Genomic DNA, 14,227 nt, shown 5'->3' on the forward strand with positions numbered 1-14,227 from the left:
TTTTTTTTCAATCCCGCTGAAGAATTGGAACATAGTTATATTGGCTGGAGGTTTGGACATTCCTAGAGCAATACATATGCCTTTCAACTCTTGAAAGACCTCACTACCGCCTCCTTCTTGAGCTTTTTTTGGAGGAGCATTCACACAGAGCATTCTGGCAGCTTCTATTTCAGAGATGAGGTATGTGAGCAAGAGGAGGCAATTCTTCTGCATGAGCAGGCGCTTGGTCACATCCCCAGATGTCAGTGAGAAATACGGACAGTTCATCTCCCCTAGCAGCCCACTCACCTCAAGCTGGAATTCTTCAGCTTCATTTGGACTGTTAGTTGCTTGCACATTTTCTTCTAGCTTACAGAGCACTCTTAATTCTGACACCAGCCAAGCACAGAGTTTGGTAAACTCCGGGGAACTGGCTCCAGCAGAGACCGCCTGAGACAGGTCACCATCCTCCAACAATGGACCCTTATAACCTAGATCTTCCAACGACTCCAAGATGTCAGGCTCCATGAGGTCACACTCCATGCTACTGTGGTATTCAAATTTCCGAGTCGTCAGACTCCCCTCTTCGCCAGCTAAGCGTATACTCACACATGCGCTCCAGATATACTTTTTCTGAGGAGATTGGTGTGGTGGACCTAGTGAATTTCTGGGGTAGCCAAAGAATTTTGAACAGAAAATTCAGTTTTTCCCTCAATACGGGAACAGACTTAAGGCCCAGCTTCCCAAAATGCCTAGAATTTAGCTCCACCCTCCGCAACTATAACTGACTCTTAGAAACAGAAATCATATGGTTGAAACAATCAGATATACATGGACAAGTGAATGCTTTCACTAGACTGGCACATTTGTGACCATAGTAGTAAAGAGGAGGGAAAGATTCTTTCTAATTTGTGTGTGCCAATTGTCTGAGTTCTTTCAGTGCCTACTGAAGCAGAACACTGATTCTCAGGATGCTGTGTTTAGAATCCCCTGTTCCTCAGGCCTTTACACAACTACCCTGATGGCAATCAGATTCAGTATGCACACACACACACACACACACACACACACACACACACAAACAAATAAATAAAAATCCATCTCAACTTGTGCTCTACATGGCACTTGACAGTAGAATCTTCAATGACACTTTTAATGAGGAGAAAGACATGGTGGTGAGCTATGAATTACTGAGTTTTCCAGTTGAATTTTGAATGCTAAGATCTGTTGAGGGCTACATAGGGGAATAGGCTTAGGAGGGCCCATCTTCCCTAAATGTCTAGAACCTGTTTGGATTTTCTCCATTTAGAAATCACACTTAGAAACACAAATCATATGGTGGAAGGAATCAAATGTACATGGACAAGTCCAGCCTGACACAGGTTTCTGGCATTGGGGCCCTTAACAATAAAAGGATGGCAAAGTGTGATTCTAATAGGGGTCTCCCCATTAGCTCAGTTGTTTAAGTTTCTGCTTAAACAAAGCAGTCAGGATCAGGATGCTGAGTTTCCATCCCCAGACAATTAGTCAAACCAGACCTGCCCTGAAGATATTCTGTGGCCGAAAAAAAAAAAAAAATCCTCCCATTTTTCCATGTAAAGAACTGGGAGCCTGGATCTTCAGGTATAGTTTTCTGAGGAGAATGGTGTGGTGTGCCTGGTGAATCTGGGGTAGCCATAGATATTTTTGAATGGATACTGGAACAGACTTAGGAAGGCCCAGCTTCCCAAAATGTCTAGAACTTAGCTGTACTTTTGCCAACTCGAACTGACCCTTAGCAACACAAATCATATGGTTGAAACAACCAGATGTACTTGACAAGTGATTGCTCTCACTAGACTGGCACATTGGTGACCATAGTAGTAAAGAGGATGGAAGGAGTCTTTCTAATTTGGGTGTGCCCATTACCTGATTTCTTTCAGGGCCTACTTAAGCAGAGCACTGAATCTCAGGATGCTGTGGTTCGAATCTCCTGTTCCTTGGGCTTCACTACACCTTCCCTGAAGGCAACCAGGCCCATCACAAAAAAGAAAAAGGAAAAAAAATATCCATCTCAAATTGTTCTGTACGTGGAAATTGAATCTTCGAATCTTCAATGATACTTTTTCTCAGGAGACTGACATGATGGTGAGCTATGTATTACTGTATTTTCCAGTTGAATTTTGAGCTGGAGTTTGTCAGGGAATGAATAGGGGAACAGACTTAGCACAGCCCATCTTCCCAACATGCCTAGTATATGTCTGGACTTTCCCCATTAAGAATTCACAGTTAGATGTACAAATCATACAGCAGAAGAAATCAGATATACATGAACAAGTCATGCCTGACACAGGTGTCTCTCATTGTGGCCCTTCGCAATAGGATGAGAAAGTGTGTTTCTAAAGGGGGCCTGCCCATTATCTCCATTGTTTAAGTGCCTGTTTAATCAAAGCAGTTCCACTCAGGATGTGGAAGTGATCCCCAGATACTCATGCTAAACCAGACCTGCCTTGAAGACATTCTTTCAAAGAAAAAAAAATCCTTCTGCCTTTTTTCCATATAAAGAACTGGAAGGCTGAATCCTCAGGTATCCTTTTTCTGAGGAGACTGGCATGGTGAATTTTTGGGTAGTCAAAGGAATTTTGAACAGGGAATTCACTATACAGGAACAGACTTAGGAAAGTCCAGGTTCCCAAAATTCCATGAATTTAGCTGCACTTTCTCTAACTAGAACTGACTCTTAGAAACACAAGTCATATGGCTGAAACAAAGAGATATACACGGACAAGTGAATGGTTTCACTAGACTGGTGCATTGGTGAACTTAACAGTAGAGAGGAGAGAGTCTACTTTGGGTCTGCCTATTATCTGAGTTATTTCATTCTTATCAAAGCAGAGCACTTAGCCTCAGGATGCTGTGGTTCAAATCCCCTGTTCCTCCAGCCTTACCACACCTGCCCTGGTGGTAACCTGAGCCAGTGAAAAAAAAATCCATCTCAATTTGTTCTGTACATGGAACTCAATGGTAGAATATTCTATGATACTTCTTCTGAGGAGACTGGCTTGGTTGTGAGCTATGCATTAGTGTCTTCCAGTAGAATTTTGAACTGCAAGTTCTGTTGGTGGCTTTATATGGGAGGAGCTTAGGAGGGCCCATCTTCCCAAAGTGCCTAGAACCTGTCTGGACTTTCTCCATTAAGAATTCACAATTAGAAACACAAATGATACTGTGTAAGGAATCACATTGACAAGTCAAGCCTGACACGGTGACTTTCATTGTGGCCCTTAACAATAAAGGGATGAGAAAGTGAATCTCTATTGAGGGCCTGCCAGTTAGCTCAGTTGTTTAAGTGCCTGCTTAAGCAAAGCAGTGAGGATCAGGATGCTGAGGTTCCATCCCCAGATACTCAAGTCAATCCAGGCTTGCCCTGAAGGTATTCAGTGGCCACAAAAAGAAATCCTTTTGCCATTTTTCTTTATAAAGAACTGGGAGGCCGGATTTTCAGGTATACTTTTTCTGAGGAGACTTGAGTGGTGGACATGGTTAATATCTGGGGTAGCCAAAGATATTTTGACCCAGAAATTCAGTATTTCCCTGGATACAGGGACAGATTTAGGAAGGCCCACCTTCCCAAAATGCCTGGAATTTAGCTACAGTTTCTCCAACTACAACTGAGTGTTGGAAATACAAACCATATGTTGGAAACAATCAGATATACATGGATATGTGAATACTTTCACTAGAGTGGGGCATTGCTGAATGTAGTAGTAAAGAGAAGGGTAAGAGTCTTTCTAATTTGGGTGTGCCTATTACTTGAGTTCTTTCAGTGCCTACTGAAGCAGAGCAATGAGTCTCAGGATGCTGAGGTTCAAATCTCCCATTCCTCAGGCCATATCACAGCTGCCCTGAAGGCAACCTGATCCAGTAGAAAAAAAAATCCATTTCAACTTGTTCTCTATGTGGAACTCAACAATAGAATTTTCAATGATATTTTTTTCTGAGGAGACTGGAATGGTGTTGAGCTATGAATTACTGTGTTTTACAGTTGAGTTTTGAACTGAAAGTTCTGTTGGGTGCTGTATGAGGGAAGAGGCTTAGAAGAGCCCATCTTCCCAAAGTGCCTAGAACCTGTATGGAATTTCTCCATTAAGAATTTACACTTAGAAACACAAATCATATGATGGAATCAGATATACATGGATGAGTCATGCTGACATAGGTGTCTCGCATTGTGGCCTTTAACAATAAAGGGATGAGAAAGTGTGTTTCTAATGAGGGCCTGTGCATTAGCTCAGTTGCTTTAGTGCTTGCTTAAACAAAGCAGTCAGGCTTAGAATGCTGAGATTCAATCTCCAGATACTCACATCAAACCAGACCTGATAGGCTGAAGCAGGGAGATTGCTGCAAATTTGAGGACAGCTGGGGCTACATAGTGCACTCAAGCCTAGACTACCTAGTGGAGCACTATCCTAGAATACACACAAAGTGTAGATGAAATATTTATATACCAAATATATCTTAGTAGTGACACAAATCCCCAAAGTCTTAAAAAGAACAATGTAATAGATTAATAATATCAAATTTGTGAAATTCAGTCCATTATAAACAATATAATGAGATAAAAACCGAACTTATATGGCAGAAAAAAAAATATATATATATATTTGCAAAATATCATATATTTAATCATTTGACCAATCTTTTGTACCTATGTCTGTTAATCTGTTAATTTTGATGATGAAAATATGTAAGGTAATGTGAAATTCTTTACCATATATATTGCGTATTACTGTTTCTTTCTTTGTGCTTCCTATTTGTTTGTTCTTTTGCCCTTTAAAATGAATTTCAATAAACAAATTGGTCTTTATCTGAAAATAATATAATGTAACAATTATATCATAATTGATTACCAGAATTAATGATCACTTGATAAATGATTATTATAAATTGCTAGAACAAGTGGATGAATAAAGCATTTAGTAATGCCATCAAATATATTAACCACATTTCTCTATACTACCTATAATCATGAGAAAATGAGGCTTGTGAGAGGTGATTGGATCATAGGGGTGTGATAATCATCAGCTGTTACTCCACTAATGATATATAAAAACTTGCTTTTAGAGGTGTGGACCTGGTCACTAGACTTGAGTCTCTGGGAATGTGACCTGAAGATTTACCTCTTCTTGTTCCTCTGTTTATCTTCCCTCTGCTTCCTTTCCCTCAAGCCATGAAAGCCCCCTCCACCATTGCATTCTGCCTGGGATTCAGCTGACTGTGGACTGTAACTTTTCCCACTGTGAGCCAAAATAAACCTGTCCTCTTTTAAACTGTGAGTGCTGGTTATTACATATCAGCAATGAAGAAGAATCAGAGAGCTATTGAACAATTATTAAACTCAGAGAGCATTAATCTGACACTGAGTTTTTCTACATTTATGTACCTGCCTTTCACAATTATGTGATAAAATGTATCAAATCTAAGTGATGGACATGTTCATAGCAGCATTACTCATAGTATCTTCAGAGTAGAAACATCCAGGAAACATACTAAAGAATGCTTAGATGATTTGTAGAATAGAATAATATATAGCAACTGATTACAAGGCCATTGAAGCTTCATTCTTCAGTGTAGGTGAATCTAAACTCTAATCATTGAGTGGAAAAGGGCACACATGTGCGAGTGCACAAACACAAACACACACACCCCAAAGAATCTTTGATTGGATTTAGATGAAATTTTAAAGTTTATTCAAAGATACTTGTTTGATATTAATTTATACACAATGTGGAATGAGAAAATAGAGCTCTTTCTATTTTTAACTTAGATGGTGATGATATAATTGGTTTATTTTGTAACAATTCATTAACTCATGCATTCATTTGTGTGAAAAAAAATATACCCTTCTGCTGTTTTGGGGAAAATTATACTGTCTTGCCACCACACAATATTTAATAAAAGTTAGAGTACTCTTAATTACTTAATATTTATAATCATGAATGCATAGAATTTTCTGACTGTTACATAAACATATATACAGATAGTATATATTCATGTATGTGTAAGTGTTGTAGACAGAAAGATTATTTATGGAATTTCATGACGATGGCAATGTTTGATCAATTTTGAAGAAAATATAGTCCAATGCATTTAATTACAGTTATATTGAATGTGAAACTATATTCAAGACTTTGTTTAATTTAATTTGTTACCAGTGAATGGCTTTAGGCATAAAATAGTGCTGAAATATCTACAGCTTTAGAGAAGAAAGCACACAGAAATACAACTTCTTCAACAAGTCCACTTGATGGCACTAAGCTAACATAGAATATAAACTAGCCCTCTGTAGAAATTTCATACAATATGTTTTCACTGTGTTTCCATAATCTTAAACACTGCTTATTTTAATTGTCTAAGAAAAAGGATTGAAATTCTCACAAAATGGCTGTTTTAGGGATAATAAAATAGTATATTTATAAATAAGATCGTTAAGATGGTTGTGCAGCTACTCTCTTTTAGTTCATTGAAAATAAAGTTTTGTGCTAACATTGTTTATACAAGATATCATGCCTAATACCTATGAATGTCCATTTTGTATCTGTGTATTCAAAGTGATTGGGATAGATATATAGTTGCATTCTCTTAATGAATAGAATGATTTGTTCTAATGGTGTTTGTAAATAGGATCACAAGTCCGCATCTTGTACAGCAATTAACCACTAAGAAGAATATATGCAGTGTGTTATTTGTTGAAACTGTACTTCCGATTTTATTTGAAGTGTCTCATTGCTATTGGTTTATCAATAAAACTTTGAAAAAATAAAAGAAAAGAAACAGATCACATTTAAAGGAAAACCCATCAGAAAAACGGCAGATTTTTCTTCACAAGCCATCAAGTCAAGAAGAGCATGGAGCAAAGTACTTCAAGTCTTGGAAGAAAACAAATTCCAACCCAGACTGATCTATCCTGCAAAACTCTCTTTCAAATATAATGGAGAAGTGAAATATTTTCATGACAAAGAACAACTAAAGAATTTCATGATGACAAAGCCAAGCCTACACAGACTACTAAATGAGGTTCTAGAGAGGGAGCAAATTGATCACAGCCCCATGAATGAGAATCGAAAGAACCCGTCAAATAGGGCAAACAATTAAACAGAGGAGAATAAGAGGTTTACAATAGTAGTCTTCTAGTTATTCTTTTGTGTTCAGCAGCAGAATATTTTCATCAGCACACCCTACAAATGGACTTCTCTTCCACCCTATGAGTCATGATTCCACCTGAGTCTACAGGGTGGATTTCAAAGAAGTAGCTGCAGCTCAGTTCCACAAGTGACGCCTAGCCACCAGTAACTGTCACGGTCATTATGCATGTCCACAGTACACTAGAACTTTGTGCGATATCCTATCCTCAAACTGTTAGAAGTGCTGGTCATTTACTTGCCATTCCAGTATTTATCTTATGTTTTACTCTTAGTACTTCTTTGCTATCATGAAAACTTTTTCTGAGTTCAATTGTTTGGAAACATTTAATTTTATGAATATTGCTTAATCTTAATTTTTGTTCTAAGATTTATACTGTATCTTTGCCTTACAATTTATTTAAAAGACATTGTATGATATCTTCTCCTAGTATTAGAAACTTTAAAAAGTATATTTCCATTTTCTGTTGACTTTAAAAAAAACAGAGGTTTGTACCTATGTTGTTTATTTATTAAAAAAAAAGATATCATGCCTATATCTTGCAGTCTGAATAACTACAATAAAGACAACAACATACAATGCATTAATTATTGTAACTGTCATACTAATGTGTTTTGAAAGTGTTTTGTTATTTTTATTTTTTCTCTTCAAAAGAAAACAGAATAATAAAAAATGACACAGTCAAAATTTCTAGGAAAAAATTCTCTAGGACAGACAGACAGATAGACAGACATGAACAGAGACCTTTTCATATCTTCATAAGTTTTTCTTCTTCCACATTTCCCCAATTAGAAGCTTATGGAAATAAGCAATTTTGCCTTCAAGCGAGTAGAGGCTTGACAAAAACATATGAATCACAAGATTTCAAATGGAATTATTCCTTGAAAGAATGGATTGGAAAAGGCTTTGCTGTGGTTCACACACTTTCCAGCAGATACAGGAAGAGGAAGAGCTTCTCTCTCCATGCTGGAATGAAGATGTAATAAAGCAGGCTGGATACTTCAGATTAAGTGAAAAGGCTGCTTTCCCACTTGCTTAGATCTCAAAGCAGAAGATATTATTGGATATGTAATTCTCACCTGTAGCAAACAACAAGCAGTTCTTAGCTGGTGAAGAGAATTAATGAACAGAAGGTCTTACCTTGTATTTTCTTCCTTTCTGTAAAGATCTGTATGAATTGATGTTGATAAATAGTAGAACATTTTACAGAAAATTAAATAAACTTTGCTCATGATTTTAAGTAGTACTGTACTCTGTCATATGAAGCACCTCCATACTTCCAACTTCCTTTTCTTTTGAAGGACAAAAGCTTTATACAAAAATACTTCAAATAATGTTTATCTCCCTAAAGAAAGAAAGATATCTAACTGAGCACCACACCATTACTTGAGTAAAATAAACAATTTTGCATATTTGTTGATTTTTGAAATGTTAGCTGCCTAGGTTCTCTAATGTTCTGCGGCTTTAATGAACTTGAAGGTATGTACATGGTTCTATGGTAAACCCTGAGGGGATTTGAATGACCTTGTCAGATAGCAAAAGTACATTTTTAGATATATTGGTCTTGCTTTAACTTCTTAACCATCCAGCAAAAAATTGTAGATATTGAAAGTAAAGCTATATAAATATGAGTAAAGCTATATAAATATGCTAAGCTGAAAAAGGCTCAAGTCAACAAATTCTGTCAATTGCCAGTCATGCTGGAAATTCACTACTATTACGAACGATTGCACTACATTGCATTAGATTGCTGAATTCAGGTACCTGAAATCTGTGGTCTGGCATCAAGTATGAAAAGGTCCTTTGAAGGCTTCTCCAAATACAGTTTCTCTAACTGCAGTAGAAAACTGAACCCTGGGCTTGCAGCTACCCTGCACCAGGGGGACCTGCTGGTCTCAGCCCAGGAGCAGCATGGGTGAGACCCACTTCCACCCCCTTGGGCCGCCCCTCACCACACTGAAGCACCCCCATACCCGGCCCACCTAGTAGGAATTCCTGCCGTGTTCCGGGAACTCCCAGATCCAGTCCAAGACCAAGCCAGTGAGCGTGTGGGAGAGCTTCTGGCTACCCTGTGCCAGTGGGACCTGACAGTCTCAACCCATTTGCAGCGTGGAAGAGACCCTCTTCCACCCCCTTAGGACACCCCAAACACTCCACAGCACAACCCCAACCTACCTGCACAGTGAGAATTTATGCTGCGTTCTGGGGACCCCCAAATCCAGTCCTAGCCCAGGCCCAGAGAGTGTATGGGAGAGCTGGCTCTCCACCCCGCCCCCACACCACCTTGTCCCCTCCAGACTCAGCTCAGTTCTGGCATACAGGCCTGGGGTGAAACTCTTCAGCTGCAATACTTCAGAGAGTGTAGGGGACAGAAAAACTCAGCTAGTCGAGGAGGAGAACGTCTTGCCAGAGAGGCACAACAGATTTACTACCAAGGGCAGCACCAGGAAAGAGCTGAGCACAGAAGTCACACCCAAGACAGGCACAGCTGGATAAATAAATAAATAAATAAATCCAAACTTTGCACATCTGCATCCTCAACTTTAGTAGATGCTAGGGTTATAACTGCAAAGGTCAGAAGACGGTGTTACACAAAATTACAATGAGAAGGAGAAATTGCATTCTCACATCCCAAGTACACACATAACAAGTGCAGAGGACACTATCACAGAACAAATTGAGAATTGCACTGCTGAAATCAATGAATCAATGGCTTCTGAAATAAAGAAACAGCTGTAGAAAGGGATAGAGGAACTCAGATTGGAAATTAAAAAATAAATCCCTGAATTAATAACGTCTGCAGTAATGAATCAAATGCAGAAATATATGGAGGAACCCCAATACCCACCCAAAACAAATACAGAGGACACTAGCTCAACACAAATGTATGATTTAATAGCGTCCATAGTAAATAAGCAACAGCAGAAAGTCATAGAGAAACTCATAACAGAATTCTTTTCTACTAGCTCAGCTCAAATGTATGAATTGATAGTGTCGATAGTAAATAAGCAACAGAAGAAAGTGAGAGAGGAACTCAGAGTAAAAATTCTGAAATAAAAAAAGAATTCTCAGAATGCATAGCATCTGAAGTAAAGAGTCAAATACAAAAACATAGGGAGGAAACCAAATCTGAAAAAAATACTGCAGTAAAAGATTAAATAATTGTTTGTAAAGAACAAATTAATAAAAAAATAGAGGAGATTACAAAAATGAAGGATTCCTTGAATGTGCAATACAGGAAAGAAATAGATCACATGAAGCTGAGTCAAAGAGATGCAGAGGAAATTAAAATGTCAATCACAAGCTTAAAAACAGTTTAAGTGAAAGTGAAGACAGAGTTTCAGATCTTGAAGACGCTGGTGCAGCTAGTGAAAAGATAAAAAGGATCTCTTAAAAACAACTAGGATGCAGGAAAAAATGATCCATCACCTGAAAGATGATGCAAACATAAACAATGTGAGACTAATAGGCATCAATGAGAAAGAAGGAGTCAATACAAAGGACATTAAAAATATATGGGCAGGGGGCCAGGGAGATGGCTCGGTGGAATTAGCAATTCCCTGACAAATGCAAGATCCTGAGTTCAATCTCTGGTTCCTCAAAAAACAAAACAAAACAAAACAAAACAAAAAAACAAAAAACAAAAACAAAAAACAAACAAACAAACAAAATATGGGCAGAAGTAATAGCAGAATACTTCCCAAACATGAGGACACAATCAGCCATTCATGTAACCGAGGCATACAGAATGCCAAGAACCACAACTAAATTGAAAACACACTGAGACATATAATAGTCAACATACCAAAAATTCAGCACAAGAATAATATAATGAAAACTACTAGAGAAAAGAAGCAGATCACATTTCAAAGGAAACCTCATCAGAATTATGGCAGACTTGTCTTCCCAAGAAGGCAAGAAGACCATGGAGCAGAGTACTTCAAGTCCTCTATGAAAACAAATTCCAGCCCAGACTACTATACACTACACTACAAAACTCCCTTTCAGCTTTGAAGGAGAAGTGAAATATTTCCATGGCAAAGATCAACTAAAGAATTTCATGATGACAATTCCAACCCTACAGAGGATACTGAAAGATGTTCTAGAGAGGGACCAAAATGATCAGAACCCCACAAATGAGATGAGAAGCAACCAACTAAATAAGGCAAGCAACTAAACACAGGAGAAAAAGGAGTAAAGAACAACAGGTATATAACATGTCAATTGTAAGTCAATGCATCTCAGTTCTAACCATCAATGTAAATGGACTCAATTCACCAATTAAGAAAAGTAGACTGGCACAGTGGATTAGGAAATAAAATCCAACAGTATGCTATATACAGGAAACACGTTTAACTCATAAAGATATTCAAAGGGCGAAAGTCAAAGGATGGAACACAATATTACACACCCCAGCAACTCAGAAAACAGCAGGGTTAACAATCCTTTTCTCTGACACTCTCAGCTTTAAACCAAGAAAGATCAAACGAAATAAAGAAGGCCACTATATACTTGTAAGGGGAAAAATTCAAGAGTAGGTAACACTCATAAACACTAAACAGGGCAGCACTCTACAATATAAAGCAAATCTTCATAGACGTGAAAAATCTAATATACAATACCACAATCTTAACAGGAGATGTTAACACCCACTTATGAAAAAAAAGGTCAACCAGACAAAATTTAGCAAAGAAATAACAGAACTGAAACAGAACTTGAAACAAATAGACTTGGTGGACATATACAGAGCGTTCTACCCAGCTCAATACACAGCTCAATACACATTTTTCCCAACTACACATGGGTCATTTTCCAAAATAGACCATATACAGGTCCATAGGTCATGCTTAAGTATATGCAAGTGGCCGGGGAGATAGCTCAGTGGAATAAGCGCTTCCCTGGCAAGTGCAAGGGCCTGAGTTCAAACCCTGGTTAAGCAAAAAAAAAAAAAAAAAAAAAACTAAACGCAAGAAAGCAGAAATTACCCCATGCACATTATCTGACCACAGTGCAATGAAACTGAAAGTAAATGACAAAAGAAACCCAAAACAATAGGCTAAATACACGGAAATTAAATGACACACTACTTAGAAAACAATGAGTCACAGAAAAATTTCAACAATATCTGAATTCAATGAAAATTCAAACACAACTTGTAATTTATGGGATACAATGATAGCAGTTCGAAGCGGGATATTCATAGCTGTGAACTAACACATTAGGAAAGCAGAATGGGAACAAATAAGTACCCTAATGTTGCACCCTGAACAACTAGAAAAGGAAGAGCAAACCAAACCCAGAGCCCAAAGATGGGAGGAAATAATAAAGATTAGAGCAGAAATTAATTCAATTGAGATGAAGAAAACAATTCAAAGAATCAAAAAAGCAAAAAGCTGGTTCTTTGAAAAATTAAATAAAATCAATAAGACTCTAGCTAACCTCATCAAACAGAGGGAAGGAAAAATTCAAATACAAGCAATAAGGAATGAAAAGGGTGTAATTACGACAGACTCAGTGGAAATTTGGAAGATTACCAATACCTACTTTGAGAATCTTTAGTCTAAAAGAATAGAAGACACAGAAGGAATGGACAGATTCGTAGAATTGTACAAATTACAACAACTGAATCAACAAGATATAACCACTCTCACTAGCCAAATAATAGCCAAAGAAATACAAGATGTAATAAAAAACCTACGGACAAAGAAAAGTCCAGGTCCAGATGGATTAACAATGGAATTCTACAAGATACTTACAGAAGATGTAGTCCCTATAATCCACAAAATCTTCAATGAAATTGAAAAGGAAGCAATCCTCCCAAAATCATTCCTGGAAGCAAGTATTATACTGATACCAAAACCAGGAAAAGACACAACTAAGAAAGAGAACTAAAGGCCAAACTCCCTCATGAACATAGATGCCAAAATCCTAAAAAAATCATAGCAAATAGAATAGAGCAAATCATCAAAAAGATCATACACCATGACAAGGTAGGATTCATCCCAGGGATGCAAGGATGGTTCAATGTTCGAAAATCTATAAATGTAATACACTATGTCAATAGAGTGAAAACTAAAATCCACATGATCATCTCAATTGATGCTGAAAAGGTTTTAGATAAGTCCAACACTCATTCATGTTCAAAGTCTTACAGAAAATTGAAATAGATGACCTGTATTTCAATTTGGCAAAAGCCATTTATGAATACTCAAAGGCTAGCATGATTCTAAATGGGGAGAAACTGAAATCTTTTACTCTTAGATCTGGTACAAGACAAGGATGCCCTCTATCACCACTCTTATTCAATATATATCTGGAATCATTAGCTAGAGCCACTAGAGGAAAGAAAGAAAAGGAATAATAGTAGGTAAAGAAGAAGTTAAATTATCTTTATTTGCAGATGACATGATACTTTACCTGGAAGACCAAAAAAAGTCAACCAAGAAGCTATTAGAATTAATACATAAATTCAGTAGCATAGCAGGTTATAAGGTCAATATCCAAAAGTCAATAGCATTCCTCTACACAGATAACAAACACACTGAGACGAATATTATAGAAATAATATTTTTTTACAATAACACTGAGGAAAATAAAACACCTTGGAATTAATCTAACTAAAGAAGTCAAAGATATTTTCAAGGAAAATTACAGTACTCTTAAAAAAAGATCGTGGAAGATTTCAGAAAATGGAAAGTTGTTCCACTCTCCTGGGTAGGAAGAACGAATATTGTGAAGATGGCCATACTCCCAATATTGCTGTACAGATTTAACGCAATCCCTATGAAACTACCAGCAACATATATCACAGAGCTAGAGAAATCATTCCTAAAATTTATTTGGAACCAGAAAAGACCTAGAATAGCAAAGGTAATCCTGGGCAATAAAAACAATGCAGGAGGAATTACAATTCCTGACTTGAAATTATACTACAAGGCTACTGTGATAAAATTAGCATGGCACTGGCAACAAAATAGACCCAAGTATCAATGGAATAGATTAGAATACGCTGAAGCCAGTACAAACACCCTCAGTCACCTTATCTTTGACAAAGCAGCCTAACATA

The 14,227-nt window shown here is 37.4% G+C and overlaps 1 pseudogene; it reads right to left on the reverse strand.

Moving 5' to 3' along the window:
- Positions 1-6: 6 nt before the first annotated feature.
- On the reverse strand, positions 7-572 carry LOC111814772 (annotated as a pseudogene).
- Between the last annotated feature and the right edge of the window lie 13,655 nt (positions 573-14,227).

Source organism: Octodon degus, unplaced genomic scaffold (assembly GCF_000260255.1).
Source record: "Octodon degus isolate 3935 unplaced genomic scaffold, OctDeg1.0 scaffold00513, whole genome shotgun sequence".
Lineage (NCBI taxonomy): Eukaryota > Metazoa > Chordata > Mammalia > Rodentia > Octodontidae > Octodon > Octodon degus.